This window comes from Sciurus carolinensis, chromosome 2 (genome assembly GCF_902686445.1).
Source record: "Sciurus carolinensis chromosome 2, mSciCar1.2, whole genome shotgun sequence".
Classification (NCBI taxonomy): domain Eukaryota; kingdom Metazoa; phylum Chordata; class Mammalia; order Rodentia; family Sciuridae; genus Sciurus; species Sciurus carolinensis.
In genome coordinates, this window is record NC_062214.1 from 24,649,459 (window position 1) to 24,667,400 (window position 17,942).

Consider the following 17,942-nt stretch of genomic DNA (forward strand, 5'->3'; position numbering starts at 1 on the left):
GAGAAGGGAGGCAGACCTGGGCGCCCGTCCACCCCCGTCCTCCACGTCCTAGCTGTGTGGCCTGGGGTTTGGTAGTTGCCCTCTCTGGACCCCACCGTCCTCATCTGCAAACTGGGGCTTCCAGTGCCCAGCACGCTGCCTGGCCTCCTCCCCACATCGGGACGGCCACCGTGTGCCTGTGTAACCCGTTATCCTCGCAGCAGCCAGAGGGACCTTCCGTTTTCATTTTTTTTTTCCCTTTCTTCTTTCTTCCTTTTATTTCTAAAAATGTATCTATTTGTTTTTGGAATAGGTAACAATTTGCATGCCTCAGAATTCAAAAGGTGCAACAGAAATGTAGAGAAGAAAGTGCCCCTCGCACCCCGTCCCAGGCAGGCCGCTGCTCCCCCGAGGCCAGGCCGCTCCCGCCTCCTCTCATCTCAGGTCAGAGTTTTATGCACACACGGGCCAGTGCCTGCCTTTATCTCCCTCTTTTCCTTTCTTTAAAATAAGCAGATGGTAGCACGGCGTGTGTGTGACTCTGCCTCACGTTTTTATCACGTGGTGATCTAATCTGGGAAATTTTCAGGGGGTCTTTTAAAAAACATAACCAATCCCTCCCCTGCAAACCAACGTCAGGTAGATCTCCATCATTCTCGGGATAAGATCCAAGCGTCTACAGGGTCCCCTGGGATCTCTGCATCTCTGACCCCACCCCCTCTTCTCACGTGCCCCCTCACTCTGCTTCAGCCGCCAGGGGCCTCCAGCACTGCAGGCACCCACCCCAGGGCCTTTGCACTTGCTGTGCTTGTTTCCCTCTCCCTCCAGAAATCCTCTCAGCCCCCTCTTTCTTCTTCAGGTCTCTACTCAACCGTCACTTGTCCAGAGAGGCTCCTGGTTATTGTCCTGACTCAAATACCCACCCTCCCACCTGTCCTTTTAATCTCCTTTCTTTGTCCTAATAGTCCTGATCCTTTGCCAGGGATGTGTTTGTTGGTCCCAGCTCCGTGGTATGCGTATGCGTCTGGGCCTATCTTGGTTGTGTTCCATCCCAACACCTGGACTTGTGTGCGTGCGTTTGTGCATGTGTGTGTGCAAGATGCTGGGGATTAAACTCAGGGCCATGTGCAAAGGGGAGTCAAGTGCTCTGCCCCTGAGCTGAAATTTATTAACGAGCACTCCATAAAAACTTGTTGCCTGAGCAAATAAACAGATCCCCATTTGGCAGACGTGAGTGTGCAGAGAAGGGGAACCCCTTGCTCTAAGTTGGGGTGCAGTCTCTGAATCTCCACCACCCCAAGCTATGCTCTCATCAGAGTGCCAGCCTCCATTTCCTGGCTGTGTGGTTTGGGACTGGGCTCTTGCCCTCTCTGAGTTCTATGGTGCTCACCTATCCCAGGAGCAGTGAGAAAAATGAGGTGGGTGTTCGTGTCCCTTAGCTGGGGAGCCGTGATTGACCCACATGCAGTAAGGGATGGTGTGTCCCTGTCCTTCGGCTCCACCAAGAGCCCCTCCCAGGCTGGCCCATTAATGGCCATGCAGTGGAAGAAGGTTCCCGGCCATTAACAATATCTTTAAACAACAATCCCAAGGAAATATTTCCAAATCCTGCGTGGTGCTGGGGAATAGCTCTGAATTATTAACTACCCAGCAGCCCTGCTATGTTTCTTAACAGAGTTTATTCCGACACGTACTGTTTTCCTCCCGGTAATTTATGAAAAGCTCATTCTCGTCTTCAGGAAATGGTGTCCCCTGCTCCTAAGCACCTACCCCAAGTGGACTGTCGACTGGGCAAACCCAGCAAACTTTCATCATTAAAGAGCATCTGCGAGACTCTTGTCTGATATCGAAGGACATTTCCCAGGGACACAATCACCTTTTCCAAAATGCCCAGCCTGGGGCTTCTTAGGGATTCAATAGAAACTTGTCAATCAGAAAAAATTTATCAATCATTGGCAAAGGCCCACTTGCCTCCCCCAGCCGTCCACTCCCCCACCGTGCAGCCTCCGGAAAGCTTGCCTATTTGCCTCCCATCCAGGGACCCAGGGTTCCAGACCCAGTGGAATGCTTAGTTCCTGGGACCTGTCAGGGTCACAGAGTCAAATGAACCGAGCTGTAGAGGCAGAGGCCCTAACCTCTGGTCTTGGCAGCATCATAGACTTTGCTGTGTGAACTTGAGTAAGTCACTAAACCTCTCTGGTCCAGTTATTTTCTCCTCCCCCTCCAGTTTTCTCAGGAAAGTGACAACCCAAATTTAGTGAGATTCTGGCATCCATTCAGCCAATACGGAGAGCGCACACGGGCTGGGGAAGTGCCCCAAACCTGAGCCTACCCAAAGAAGCTCATTCTAGACCGGGACCTGGACCAGCTCAACACAGAAGCAAACCAAAGAAACGCCAGAGGCTGGAGAAAGTCGAGCTGGGGTGGGGGTTGGGACGGGCTGTGATGCAGGACAGGGGTCTCTGTTCCCTTCTCAGGCCAGGGAGGACTTTCTCCCCCTGGAGACCGGGTTGTCGCAACCCAGGCTGGCAGCCCTGGTGTCAGAGGGCAGAGGGCAGTGCGACAGCTGGGCCCTTCAGCACATGACAGAAAGCCCGAGGGAGGACCTGGGCCCGTGGCCGGGCCTGTGGCCTCTGGCGTTGACCCTGATTGGTCCTGAGGCCATGGAGAGCCCAGCTTCCTGACGCTGGGTGGAGACAGCCCTCTGACACCTGCGCAGGCTCCCAGCCTCGCCCGGCCATGAGGATCCGGCCATGAGGAGCCGGCCATGAGGAGCCAGCCATGAGGAGCCGGCCATGAAGATCTGGCCACGAGGAGCCGGCCAGGAGGAGCCGGCCATGAGGAGCCAGCCAGGAGGAGCCGGCCATGAGGAGCCAGCCAGGAGGAGCCGGCCAGGAGGAGCCGGCCATGAGGAGCCGGCCATGAGGATCCGGCCATGAGGAGCCGGCCAGGAGGAGCCGGCCAGGAGGAGCCGGCCAGGAGGAGCCGGCCATGAGGAGCCGGCCATGAGGAGCCGGCCAGGAGGAGCCGGCCAGGAGGAGCCGGCCATGAGGAGCCGGCCATGAGGAGCCGGCCATGAGGAGCCGGCCATGAGGAGCCGGCCATGAGGAGCCGGCCAGGAGGAGCCGGCCATGAGGAGCCGGCCAGGAGGAGCCGGCCATGAGGAGCCGGCCAGGAGGAGCCGGCCACGAGGAGCCGGCCATGAGGAGCCGGCCATGAGGAGCCGGCCATGAGGAGCCGGCCAGGAGGATCCGGCCATGAAGATCCGGCCACGAGGAGCCGGCCACGAGGAGCCGGCCACGAGGAGCCGGCCACGAGGAGCCGGCCATGAGGAGCCGGCCATGAGGAGCCGGCCACGAGGAGCCGGCCACGAGGAGCCGGCCACGAGGAGCCGGCCACGAGGAGCCGGCCACGAGGAGCCGGCCACGAGGAGCCGGCCACGAGGAGCCGGCCACGAGGAGCCGGCCACGAGGAGCCGGCCACGAGGAGCCGGCCAGGAGGAGCCGGCCAGGAGGAGCCGGCCAGGAGGAGCCGGCCAGGAGGAGCCGGCCATGAGGATCCGGCCATGAGGAGCCGGCCATGAGGATCCGGCCATGAGGAGCCGGCCAGGAGGAGCCGGCCAGGAGGAGCCGGCCAGGAGGAGCCGGCCAGGAGGATCCGGCCATGAGGATCCGGCCATGAGGAGCCGGCCAGGAGGAGCCGGCCAGGAGGAGCCGGCCATGAGGAGCCGGCCAGGAGGAGCGGCCCACACCGCGGGGAGCGCAGCACAGGCCTGGCCTGGACGAATGTCCCCTTCTCTGCCCCGAGCCACCCTGGGGAGACAGCCTTCCCTGCATCCAGGGCCTGTGTGCCCCTGACTCCGCGTCCACCGTCCTTCCTCCCGCCTCGTCATCTGCTCATTCATTGAACCAGCTGAGCCTGTGCCCAGCCTGTGCTGGGTGCCGGGGACCCAGTGGAATGAGACCCTCAGGGCCCGGCCCGGGCAGGCCCCGGTAGCTAGGGGGACAGATGTTCTTAACCACGTGAGCACACGCCTGCCTCTGTAGGGAGAGCTGTCCGGGCGCCAGAAGGGCAGACGCGGGTGTCTGGTCCAGCCCGGGCCAAGGAGGGCTTCCTTCAGGAAGAGGTTGCCCAGCTGACCTGGTGGGGTAAAGTGCCGTGCGTGAAGAGGTCTAGAGGGGACTGGGGATGGACAGCAGGAGACCCTGGGGACGCAGGAAGGAGCTCTAGGAGGCCGGGAGAACTCGGTCGCGGGAAGTGGGCGTGACTGACATGGGAACTCACGCCTCCTGCCCCCAGACAGTGACCTGAAGCACTGTGAGTGGCGGGTAGAGAGGGTGGGGCCTTAGCCAGGAGGAAGCAGGGAGAGGGACACAGAGGCAAGAGATGAGCTCCGGGTGGAGTGGACATGAGGGCTGTGAGCAAGGAAGGAGTCAAGGACGCGCTCACCCGGAGCTGCCCCTTCCCAGGGGAGCCAGGCAGGGCTTGCGCTGAGCACCCAGGAGCCTAGTGAACCAGGAGTCCTTCCATCCCCCACCCACCCTCCCATCCATCCATCCACCCACCCCCCATTGGTCCTTTCATTCATTCACTCACCTTCCCTCCCACCCACCCTCGCATCCATCCATCCATCTACCCTCCTGTCCATCCATCCGCCCCTACCCATCCATCCACCCTCCCATTCATCCAACCACACATCCATCCACCCATCCATCCCCCACTCATCCATTCACTTACCCTCCCATCCTTTCATCTATCTATCCAACCATCCACCCATCCATCCACCCTCCATCCACCCTCCCATTCATCCATCCATTCATCAATCCATTCATCCATTCATCCATCCTCCCATCTATCCATTCCCCATCCATCCATCTTCACCCTCCCATCCATCCATCCGTTCGTCCATCCATCCATCCATCCATCCTTCCACCCTCCCATCTATCCATCAATTCATCCATCCATTCACCCTTCCACCCATCCTCCCTCCCATCCATCCATCCATCTGTCCATCTGTCCATCCATCCATCCATCCATCCACCCTCCCATCCATCCCCCATCCATCCACCCTCCCATCCATTTGTTTGTCCATCTATCCATCCATCCTTCCACCCTCCCATCTATCCATCAATCCATCCATCCTTTCACCCTTCCATCTGTCTGTCCATCTGTCCATCCATCCATCCACCCTCCCATCTATCTCCCATCCATCCACCCTCCCATCCATCCATTCACCCTCCCATCCATCCATCCGTTCGTCCATCCATCCATCCATCCTTCCACCCTCCCATCTATCCATCAATTCATCCATCCATCCATCCATTTATCCATCCATCCATCCATTCATCCATCCACCCTCCCACCCATCCACTCTTCCATCCATCACCTTCACTCTCCTCCATCCATCCTTCCTTCTTTCCGTTCTATAGTACGTCTTCAGCACATGCCGTGTCGCAGGCTGAGTGATGAGATCCAGGGACCAGAGGCCCAGGAGTGGATCTTAGCAAGGATAGAAGGGGCCTTAGAGGCCACAGAGGCTAGACACCATTGTTCCAGGGACACTGAGGCCAGGAGAAGCTTACAGCCCCATCCCGGGTCACCGGCAGGCAGCAGGAGGACGAATCTTGGAGCCAGTGGGCCTCTGACTACAGCCCTTCCGCAATGCCTTGGAAGCCCTGTCTGGGACCAATGGGTCCTCAAGGAGGTCCTGCGTCTGAACCCACAGGACCCTCCTGGCAAGCCTCCTAGCCCCGTCCCCACCCCAACAGCTGCCTTTCGGGGGCTGTGGCTGGGAAGCAGCTTCTGTGCTTCCCGGCGGCCCCTGGGCTGCTGATTCATGGCTACGGGCGCTGCCTGTTTAATATGTGGAGCTGAGCTGTGGCCTACGCCTGTCTCTTTAAGGAGGAGTGGGGCCTCGCTGCCCAGCCAGGTCCCTGAGGAGCAGGAACTCCCAGGCTGGTGGCTCCTACACTCGCACCTGCTCAGGCAGCCTGGGGAGGGGCCCCAGATCCTGGGTGGGGCTCAGCGGGCCTTCCCCCCTCCTGGGAAGGGAGGGCAGCTGGCTTCCAGACCCCGAAGCCTGGGCCGGGCCCTGGGGCTGGGTTTGCTTGGCCCGAGGGGTGCAGAGTGGCCGCCCGGCCCTGGTTTGTTGGCCTGCTTTGTTGATCCCCATGACTGGGCAGGCAGCCTTTGCTGACCGAGCTCTGTGGGGTGCGGAGTTTCTAGGTCCCAGCTGCCTGGCCGGGAGTTGGCTGTGTGGCCTCGGTTACGGCCTCTAGTCTCTGGGAGCTGCCGCGTCCTCAGCGGCAACGTGAAGGTGTACGCGGCCAGTGGGAGAGGCAGGCAGGTGCTGGCTGCCAGGGTGACTCCAGTCCGTCGTTTGACCCAGTCTCTGTGCATTGGAGTCTGGTGCCCCTGGGGCCTCTGGGTTGCCTGAACAGGGGTCCATTGATTGACTTAGCGCTGGGCTGGCAGAGAAGAGGCCCTCAGTGCAGACCGAGAGGTGAAAGTCCCGCATAGCCGGCCTCCTCTGCACAGAGCTGGGGGATCAGCACAACCTGCTGGGGTCTCGAGGTCAGTCTTAGGGGTAAGGCAACAGAAAAGAAGTCAGCGTCCAGAGTGGTCCTGTTGCAACTTACAGATCGTACTACTCACCAGCCATGGGATATTGAGAGGGTCTCTTTACAGCTCTGCCTCCATAAGTTCCATCCAAAAACAGCATTGAAAATAGCAGCCTCCTGCTGGGCACGCCGGTCATCCTAGCAGCTCGGGAGGCTGAGGCAGGAGGATCACAAGTTTGAGGCCAGTCTCGGCAACTTAGCAAGGCCCTAAGCACCTTAGCAAGGCCCTGTCTCAAAATAAAAAATAAAAAGGGCTGGGGACGTGGCTCAGTGGCAGAGCTCCCTGGGTTCCATCCCCAGCCCCTAACTAAATAAATAGTAAATAAAGCTCAAGGGTTCGAGAGGCAGCAGATGAGCTGATGGGCCGGGGCTCCGTGCCTGGCACCGTGTCCCCTGTGATCATCGTGACTGCGATGTGAGGGCGGCAGGTGGGAGGAGAGGAGACAGGCTGCCAGGAGGAGGGGGCAGCGCGTGGGAGCGCCGGGAGCCCGTGGGGTGACCTTGGGGAGGGTGCCCAGCTTCTGTCTCCCGGCGGTTGCAGGAGCTGGCGTCGCTCAGGCCTCTGGGTCTGCCAGCCTGTGAGTCTGCACAGAGCTTTCCGGAAGCTGAGCTCCCTGCCCAGGTGGGCGGGGTGGCCCTCCCTGTCGCAAGCCCCTCCGTCTGTCCCAGCCCGGCCGGGCAGAGGTTGGACCAAGCAAGGTCGTGCCATTGGCCACCGTGCTGAGCAAGCTCCGGCCCTCCCCGGGGACCACAGCGTAAATCCCCGGCCGCCTGTGAGTGAGGTGGGGCATCCACTGCCTGCCCCACCAGAGCCACCGCTGCCCCGGCCCTGGCCCTCGCAGGCCTCTTACCCTCCATGATCAGAGGAGGGGCTGGAGCTTGGGGGCCGGGGCCACCGCGTTGCCCCCAGAGAAGGCAGGACCTGGACAGTCAGCCTCTGCCAGCTGCCTCCTCGGCTCCAAGGACTTCTGGGGCCAAGGACAGGTGACAGGGCTCCTGCCCGGGAGGAGGACACAGAGGCTGAGCCCACCACCCGAGCGAGCGGGCTCCTGCCTGCAGGCTCCACGCCCAAGGCCGCCAAGGCTGCCTCGCCCGCTCTGCCGCCCTGCGGCCCAGCACACTCGTCACCCAGAGGCCGAGGTGGCCCTGCCCCTCCCCCAGGGCCAGAGCCCAGGTCCAGGCACAGGGCTTCTCGGTGCATGGCCAGCACAGGGCCCAAGGCCTGCCCTGCCCGGGGCGGGCGAGGGTCCTGAGCCACTGCCCGGCACCGCTCCCTGGCTCTCCGGCACTTGCCATAATGACCCAGCCACCCGCTTCAAGCGCACGGCAGCCATAGCAACAGACAGATGTTCTGTCCCGCCACGGTCCACGGCAAGCCGGGAACAACACCAAGCTTAACCCTTCCCGCTCAGGCAGGCAGGCTGCACCAGGGGCCAGGAGCCCGCTGGGCCCACTCATCTCTGATACCCACTCCCCCTACTGGGTCCCTTCCGCCTTTCCCCCAAACTGAAAGAGACTGGTCAGGGATAGGTGTCATAACTGCAAGGGAGGGACAGGGCCGTCTGAGCCCTGCGTGTTTGGGGTAGCTGAAGGGCACTGGGTACAGTCAGGTGAGCTGAGCCAGGCTCCCATTGTTCTCCTTCTGCTTTGCTGTGTGACCTTGAGCAAGTGACTCAGCCTCTCTGAACCTCAATTGCTATCTGTATCATGAGAGAGGTAGACTATCAGACACTGGGGAACAAAATCCATGGAGAGCTTACACCCCAAGGAAGTGAGGGCGCTGATAATAAGCCAGCAGCACATGAAATGACTGTCATTTTTGTTAAGTGGCAGGTAAGACCCCAGGGCCCTGTGATGTGGAGTAAGGGGCAGGGGCGTGCCCACTTTGGACAGGGGGTTAGGGAAGGCCTCTGAGGTGAAGTCCCAGGGAGCCAGCCTGACTCCTGTACCCAGGCCCCTCTGAGGTCGATGGCCCGGGTCAAGCGGGCAGGGCCGAGGGCTCCCGCAGGCCACGGGGCCGAGCTCCACCTGGAGACTCTGAGCCCGTGGCTCCCGGGTCAGCTATTAATGAGCAGCGTGTCCCCGGGACCCTGCCCAGGGAGAGGGCCGGAGTCTCTGGCCGCACAGCCCAGAAAGCCCAGTTTCCTCCGCCTGGGCCACTCCCATTTTGTGGCCCCGGACTTGGTGCTTAGCTTCCTGGAGCCTCAGTTTACCCTCCTGGAAAAGGACTGGTCCATCTTCTCCCCGCCCGGCCCGCCACCCGGCTCTCCGGGCTCACCTCCACCCGGCCGCAGCTCAGCCGCTCAGGACCTCCTGCTTCCTGCTTCCTGCCCGGGAGCATCGTCCCCAGGCCAGGCCGGGCGGGTCCCTCTCATCACCGGGTCTCTGCCCGTCCTGCGTCCCGCGTCCCCACGCGTGACTGCGCTGGCTCACGCACAAGTTCCTTTCCTTGATGGGCCCAGCCCTGCCTGCCTGGCACTGTCCTCGGTGCTGGGACAGAGCAGGCATTCGTGTGGCGAGACAGGCCGGCGGAGGAGGGGACGGGGAGCTGGGGCCGCGGTAGGTTTAGACTTGGTGGCAGGGACCTGAAAAAGCCGGGAGGCGCGGCTTGGGGCTGGCGGGGCCCGAGGAGGATCCGCCTCCCAGCACACAGTAGGTGCTCAGTCAGGGCCTGGTGTTCCTGACAAGAGGGTCCTGGCTGAGGACGGCAGCCTGGCCGAGGTCCCTCCCACGGGGCCTGCGCCCCAGGGAGCCGTGGGCCAGGGCAGGGTCTGCGGGAGGCCGGAGCCTGCAGGGCAGGGGAGGGGCCACCGTGCCACCAAGGCAGGGGGACGCCACCCTGAGACCGGGGCTGGGGCAGGCTGCAGAGAGGCCGGGGAGCAGCCAGCAGCCACCAGGGGCCAGGAAGGGGGAGGCCCCAGGCCCCCAGCCTCACCTCGCTCAACCTCTGCTTGGCCTCCGCCCCAGCACAGGCTGGATCAGCGCTAGGCCCCAGGATGGAGAGTCCTGCCCTCTGGGGACCACGAACAGGACACACAGGCGTCTGGTCTGTGAGGTCGTCGTGAGTGCCCCAGGAAGGGAAGGAAGGAGGAGAAGGGACAGCAGTGTTGGGCAGCGGCTGGGACTGGGGACGAGACCAGGGCACAGCCCCCAGAGGTGTGTGGACACAGGGGCCTGCTGGGGGCCCACTCGGGAGGCGGACCTGAGGCGGAGCAGGAGCTGGGTGACCCGGAGGGGAGGCGGCCTGGGGCGGGCCGCTGGGGGCATCCAGCTGGACCATCTTCTGTTTTTTTTTTTTTTCTTTGTACCAGGGACTGAACCCAGGGGCACTTGACCACTGAGCCACCTCCCCAGCCCTGTTTTGTGTTTTATTTGGAGACAGGGTCTCACTGAGTTGCTGAGGGCCTCGCTGTTGCTGAGGCTGGCTTTGAACTCGTGATCCTCCTGCCTCAGCCTCCGGAGCTGCTGGGAACACAGGCGTGCGACCCCGCGCCCGGCTGGGCTAGGCCATCCTCAGGACTGGCCTTCCCTCCCCAGTACGGAGCGACTGGAGGGAGCCATGCAGGGGCGCGTCTGATTCTGCTTGGAGTAGGGTCCCTCTGGCTGCCAGGTGGAGACAGGCCGTGGGCAGCCAGGGTGAAGATCCAGGTGGGACGCCGGGGAGGCTGGGGTGTCGAGGAGCCCTGGAGCCTCGGTTTGCTGACGCAGCCGAGCGGCTGTGTGTGGGCGTCGGGCGTTGGGCAGAGACTGAGAGATGGGAAGGAAGAGTCGGAGGGAGCCAGAGCGCTCTGGCTGTCAGCAAGTACCACACCTGGGCCTGGATCGGCTGGGGCTGCCACGCTGGAGGGGGACGAGATGGACGGCGACCATCAGGAGATGAGATCAGAACAAGGTAGCCGGAGCTGGTCGGGCTGGGGGCGCCATGGAGGAGGAACCCAGCTGCCTGGCTCTGGAACTCGTGGAGAGGGACAGCGGGTTGGTGTTGGGCATGGGGACAGCCAGCAGGGAAGCCACCTTTACAGCCAGTCAGGAAGGAAGGTGGACAGCAAGGAACCGAAGACCGGCCACACAGCCCTAGGCAGTGAGCCCTATTATCAACCCACTTCCTGGACCCGAAGCCTCAGCTCAGAGAGGTTGGTCCTCCTGCCCAAAGTCACACAGCCTCAGCAGTGATGGCGACAATGCCGTTCCCATTTCAGAAATAGGTTGTTATCCTGTTTGACAGAGACACACATTCCATCAGTAGTCAGTTTGCAGAGCAGGCAGAGGTGGTGTCAAAAGTGATTCCGGGGCTGGGACGTAGCTCAGTCGGTAGAGTGCTTGCCTGGCCCTGGGTTCAATCCCCAGCACGGCAAAAAAAAAAGTGACTCCAGGTGCCCAGCACAGTGGCGCACACCTGTGATGCCAGCAGGTCAGGAGGCTGGGGAAGGAGGCTCGTGGGTTCAAAGCCAGCCTCAGCCACTTAGTGAGACCCTAAGCAACTCAGGGAGACCCTGTCTCTAAATAAAATGCAAAATAGGGCTGGGGATGCGGCTTGGTGGTTAGGCGCCCGGGTTCAGTCCTCAGTACCAATCAAACAGAAAGGCAGGAAGAGATTCCAGGCCTCGGCCTGCTCAGCTCGGGCCGGGGGGGCTCCCTGAGGAAGACCTGCCGAGTCTGGGATCTGCTGAGTTTCCCCACCTGTGACACCAGGTCGATCACAAGCAAGTTCACGAGCTGAGGCAGACAGGCCCCAAGAACAAGAAGCCTGGCTGGCTAGACTCACAGTGGCACTTCCAGGCGGAAGTGTCAAGGTGTCACGTGTGTGGCGCACGCCTGTCCCACAGCTCCGGAGGTTGAGGCGGGAGGGTCTCGAGTTCAACGCCAGCCTTGCAGCTTAGCGAGGCCCTCAGCAACTCCGCGAGACCCCGTCCGTAAAGAAAATACAAAAAGGGCTGGGGAGGTGGCTCAGTGGTTGAGCGCCTGGCTTCCATCCCTGGGACCCGAAAAAGGAACGTGGGTGAGGCTGGCGGGTGGGGGCGACGGGAGGCTCAGGACACCGTGAGCCCTTCCGGGGGTCCTTTCTGAGGAGCCTGTGCTCTGAGTTGGTTCCCTGGTTTGAAGGGTCCCTTCCAGGGAGCCCGGGAGCCCTTCGGCAGCCCCAAGGGCGGGGACTCGGGCCGAGGCAGGTGCTGGGCCCCTTCCCTCCCACAGCCTGCGGTCCTCCTCTGTGGGATGGCTGTCCTGCTCCTTGGTGTGTGAGGTGGTGTCACTGAAGATGTGCTCTGAGGACACACCCCCTGCAAGTGACCCGCAGCTGCTTCCAGGCAGATGGCGCAAGTGAGCACCAGGACAGGAAGCCAGGAGGGCTGGGTGACCTTGGACAAATAGCCTAACCTCTCTGGGATTTATCTGTAAACCTGGATGACGTGAGGCTCCCTGCAGACTTGGGCTTCATTACCAGAGCTTCCTGATTTGGGTAGGTGACGAGCCCCCAGTGACCCCACCCCTCTTAAGCAGCAGGCTCAGCCTGCAGGGCCTTCCGCGGGTAGATGACGCTGGTCCTTTATTTTGGAACTGGGGATTGGAGCTGGGAGCGCTTGACCAGTATTTTTATTTTGTATTTTTGGGACGTGGCCTTGCTACGTTGCTGAGGCTGGCAGTGAACTTGTCATCCTCCTGCCTCAGCCTCCTGAGCCTCTGGGATTACAGGCCTGTGCCCCCATGCCTGGCCTCTAGTCCCATTTTATAGATAAAGACACTGAGGGTCAGAGAGCTGACCCTCATGAGGTGACATGCCTCGGGTCACCTGGCTTGTGAGAGCCACCTGGACTCCTTCCCAAGGCGCTGGGGGGGTCCCTCCCCAAAGCCCACCTCCCCAGCCCAGGAGGCTGGGCAAGCCCACCCCCGCGGCCCCCACCCGCCGGGGGCCCAGGTCTTCCTCTGGCCCACTGTCCCCACTACTCGGTTTCACTTCCCGAAATACAGGCCTATTTTGGACCCTGCTGACTTCCTTTCTGCCCGAGGCCGTTCGGGTTCTGAGGCCCGGGCAACCGTACGCTGGACCTGGCGCCGGCCTTTCCCAAGCCCCTTTTACACCACCGGAGTGGGCGGAGCTGCGGGCGTGGCCTCCGCCTGCTCTCCTGGCCCGCGGGGCTCTTCGGGGAGGGGACTGCCCCAGGGGACTGGCTGCCCCACCTGCCTCCTCCCCGGTCCTCCACCACGCAGCGGCTCAGAGCCCAGCTCCAGCCCACGCGCAGCCAGAGCCCGACAGAGTGGGAGGCTTGGGCCGGGTCCCAAGTCCTGGCCACACTGTCCTGGCCTTGTGACCTCCAGCAAATCACTTCCCTCCTGAACCTCAGTTTCCTTCTCCGGGAGACAAGATTAAAACTCGCCATGTTAGAGCTTCTGGCAGAATCATTTGAAGTTCCATCAGATTAACACAGGGTCACCAAACCTCTGCTCCACGCCGGACACTCTCTTTTTGTCTGATTGTCTAGGTCCTAGAGATTGAGCCCAGGATGCTTAACCACGGAGCCCTTTTCAGTGTTTTGAAATTTTGAGACGAGGTCTCGCTAAGTGATTTAGGTCCTCGCTCATTTGCAGAGGCTGGCCTCAACCTGGAGATCCTCCTGCCTCAGCCTCCTGACTCACCAGGGTTACAGGTGTGTGCCACCGCGCCTGGCTCAGACAGTGTTGTTTTTTTGGCCCAGGATTCTTGCCCCAGGAAGCTGAAACCCTCAGGGGTGTATGAGCTGGAAATAACGGTAAGAATAGCTCAGCTACACAGTGCACTAGAAAGTGGGGACATGTTGGAGGGAGAGACAAACGTCACTCATACTGGGTGAGTGCTGAGGGACACCGACCTGGGTCTGCTGTTCATACAGGGAGGTCAGGAGTGGCCTCCGGAGAAGCTGATGACATACAGGAGGTGACAGAGCAGGGGACACTCTGGGCGGTGGCATGCGTGAGGACCTGGAGCCGGGTCTGAGCCGGGGCCTGGGGGCGTCGGGAGAGTGTGCGGTCCAGGGAGGGGAGGGGCAGGGTGGAGAGGCAGGGAGGCCAGGCTGGCGGACCAGGGCCCAGGGTCAGGGCTGCTCGGGGCGAGGCGGCCTGCTGAGCAGGGCAGGATGTGACCTGGCTTGTGCCGTCTCCCCAGGCCATCGACGGAGGTCCAGGGCAGGTGGAGCGGGAGGCCAGGAGAGCCCGGAGGCTGCTGCGTCCTTCCTGGTGGTGGCCTCAAGTGTGAGGAGGGAGGTGCTCAGACTCCCTCGGAACCGAAGGGTCCACCATCAGGGTGGCCAGCCAGGGCCCCCAGGCCTGAGTGACAGGAAGCTCCGGGCTGGGGACGGAGAGGGCAGGCCCTTCAATCAGAGGTTCGGAGCCGGACGGCGGGTGGGCGTCCAGAGGTGGCAGAGAGGACCAGGAGGGCACAGGCAGCCTCCTGCCTGTCTGCCCCCATCCGCCGCCGGCAGGCCATCCCTGGCAGCCAGAAGCCACCTAGACCTTTCAAATCCTAGGACTGTTTCTCTGTCCAGAGTCCAAACTCCTTGCCTGGCCCGGCCCCGGCCCAGCTCGCCGCTCCCCTCGCTCTGTGGCCCTCCCTGGCTTCGGTGCATACTTTGTACCTGGTCGCAGGGCCTTTGCACTGGCCGTGCGGGGTTCTGTCCATCCCTCCCTGACTTGGCACAGTCCTTGATATAACTCATCCTTTTCCTCCACCTCAGTTTCTATAGCTGTAAAAAGCGGGGCGCTCAGACCCGGTGAGCCCTGGAGAGGTCCTTAAGTCTCCACGGCTAGGCTTTGGGGTCCCTGGAAAGCCAGGGCTCTCCCTTCCTCTGGCCCTGCCCGACTTGGGCCAGGCCCCTCGCATCCCCACTCCCGCTACCCGCCCTCCCGGGTCCCTCGCAGGTGCCTTGGAGACACGGTCCCTGCAGTCACAGCTTGGAAGAGAGCCAAGGTTCAGAGGGACCCGGGTGGTCCCGGGCAAGTCCCTTGCCTGCCCTGGGCTTGGCTTCTTTGCCTGCAGGATGTCACTCATGATCGTTGAGCAGTCTGGTGACGGTAGACTAAGTCCTTCAACAGGGACTCACGGCCCCTGAGGGGCACACAGCATGACGGCCGAGCAGGGCTCAGCCGGGGCCCGCCCAGCAGAGGGGCTGGGCCGGTGCCTGCTGCCCGCTGCCTGCAGCCCGGGAGGCCGCCCCGGCTCCTCAAGCCCTGGGTCCTTCCCGGTGTGGCTCCTGCCCATCGCAGCCTGTGGGAAGTGGACAGGCCTCCTGCCCGGGCCTCAGTTTCACATCTATAAAATGGGACCATCCTGGAGACGGGTCCCCAAGGTCGTTGACGCTGTGATCGCGAGTCCTTGGGGTGGATGGAGGGACAGAAGCCGAGAGCTGGCCCCCCTCGGCCCCGGCCTGGGTAGGTCAGGAGTTAAGAGCATCCCCCTGCCTCTGGCCGGGATGGAGTTAGGGTTGGGGCCCTCCCGACACTCCGGCTCTCCTCCACGTTGCACGCGGACGGGGAAACAGAGGCAGAGGGAGAGAGGGACCCACTAAGATCGCAGTCGGCAGCCTGTGCCACCCGACACCCAGACGCTCCGGGCGCCTCCACAGTGTGACCCGCCATCCGAGGGCGCGGGTCGTCCAGGGTCGAACACCGGGATCAGCCCCCAGGAGAGAGCAGGAGAATCTAAGAACAACGGAGTCGCCCGCCCCTGCTGCTAACGGTCCCTTCCCTCTCTGCCTCAGGTTCAGCTCTGCCAGCCCCGGGCCTCTACCCCAGCCTGCCTGGACCTGGCGGGTGGAGCTGGGATGTGTGTGCTGCAGTCCCTGAGCGCCCACCAGGGGTTCCGCCCCGAGGGTAGCGCCTGTCCCCAGTCCAGTTCTCTGGAAGGGTGGGGACACTGTCAAGTCCTCAGCAGCCTCCTGACTCCCCTCGTCAGGTTCTCTCTGCCTGGGAGTCTGGAGTGGGGGCTTCTGTGAGCAGAGGGGGCAGGGACACGACTGGGACCAAAACAGATTCAGAACTAGGCATAATGTGGCTCGCCTGTAATCCCAGCAACTCGGGAGGCTGAGGCAGGAGGATCGCAAGTTCGAGGCCAGCTTGGACAACTTATTGAGGCTAATAAAAATAAAAAGGGCTGGATTGTGTCTCAGGGTGTGGTAGAGCACCCTGGGTTCAATCCTCAGTACCGAGAAAAGGAATTTAAAAAGACAACTCCAGTCCCTTTCCTCAGAATTCAGTTGGTGTTGGGGGGGCGTGGGTTGGTAGTTATCAATCATGAAACAAAAACATGGAATACAGGTGTGCCTGAGTGTTACACAGGAGGGGTAGAGGCTCCCTGGGAGCGAGCGTGGGAGGGGTCCTGGGGGTGTCCGGGAAGTGATGATGGCACTGGGGGCTGTAAGGACGAGTTGGAGTGAATTAGGAGAATTTGTGGCAAGGAGGGAAGGGGTTTGTGCAAAGGCCCTGGGGTAGGAGGGAGCTGGAGGATTCCAAGGAACAGGAAGTTCAGTGTGTCTGACGGCCAGGGAGGTCTGAGGAGTCGACACTCACTGGGTCAGTCACGGGCTTCACAGAACCAAGGGAGAAGAGATGTCAGAAGCCACCCACACTCCTCAAGGCCCCAGGGGACGGGGGGCCAAGTCTCAGTTGGGTGAGGGACGCGGCCAGGGTCAGAGCAAGACGGGGCAGACCCAGAGTTGGAACTCAGGCTTCCGAGCTTCTGCCAGGCCTCTCCCTGCATCAGGCAAGCGGCCCACGGGACGGGGAGAGACCAGACGAACTCAGCTCCTGCTGTGTGACCCAGGGACCCAGGTACACATGTGCACAGGCACAACGGAGGCCCCGGGCCTCAGATCAAGGTCTCGGCCCTAGGAATCCCCTCCAAAAAGAGAGGAAAAGGAAACCAGGGAGGTTATTGGATCCAGCCTCCCCTCTCCACCGACCTCCAGCCTCACCCCATTGTCTCCGCAGAAACCATCTATGGCAGATTATCACCCCCGTTTTGTGGATGAGTAAACCAAGGGAAGGGGAGAAAGCAAGGCACTGACCTCGAGAAGTTTGGTGACCGTAGTCAAAGCTGTCCTGACCTGTTTACTGCTCTCACCGGGCCTCCCACAGCCCAGGTTTTACCCATCTGGCAAGGTCGTGGTCCTTCCTGCTATCAAGCTGGAATCTCTCTTGCTTTTGCAAGTCAGCTTCCCCCTGCTTGGCGGCCAAAGATGTTGAGAAGCACTGAGATCCACACATGGTCCCCGACTCCCCATTTGGAGGGGCCTGAGCGGAGGCAGAGACTCGGAGGCCCCCTCCCAACACCACAAATCAGGGCCCAGGGCAGGCGGTTGCTGGGGCCAGGTGCAGAAGGAGGCCTGTCCTCTAAGCGGAGGCCCTGGGAAACCTCTGGAAAGAATTCCCCAGGGAAGACGCCCGGCTGCATCAGCCCAAGGACAGACAGTCTCCCTGGGACCATCGGCCCAGGCGCTGAGTTGGCAGCCAGCAGCCGGCAGAGCCCAAGGCCGCGATCCGCCTGAGGCCGCGGCCGAGGCGGCCCTGGTGTCCTCCCGCGCCCGCGCCCGCCTGCCAGGGTCATTCTGGAAACCCAGCTTGGGGAGCTGGTGCCTGTCCACATCAGGAGCCCAGCCTGGACCCACTGCTCGGGCCGCACCTTTCTCCAGAGAGAGCCCAGCTCCCCCAAGGTGAAGACCAAGGTCACAGCAACGCGGGTGGCAGCGTGTTGAGGACCTACTGTGTGCGCTGGGTACCGTGCCGAGGGCTTTTTTGTGGACAGCTTTCCTTGAACCCTGACAATAAGAGCAGGAGGGAGAGGCTGTCCTCATCGACACCTGGCAGAAGAGGAGGTTGAGACCCAGAGAGGTTGAGTCGGTCAGTCAAGGTCACCCAGCCTGCGAGAGGGGACGTGCGAGACTCAAATGTAGGCAGTCTCACTCCAGAGTTCACGCTTTTTTTCTCTTTTCTTTTTGATATAGTATCTCGCTAAGTTGCCCCAGCTGGCCTCTAACTTGCGATCCTCCTGCCTCAGCCTCCTGAGTAGCTGGAATCACAGGGATCACTGAGCCCGTGCTCTTGATGTGTTGGTTTGTGAATAGGGGGCCTGAGTCAATGAGGCAGGAAGGGCAGAACCCTGGCGGAGCGGGCAGGAGGCTGGACCCTGAGCTCAGATGTGCTGTCAAGTGCTTGGATGAGACCCTTCTCTGGCTCTCAGTTTCCCTATTTCTGAAATGCAGTAGCTGAGTAAATGACCTCAAGCTGAGCCGAGGCCAGCTTTGGTATTCTCTTCCTCTCTGGGAGATGTGAAGTGCCTATTAGTGCATCAAAGGCTCTGAGCCTGGAGGCTGAGGC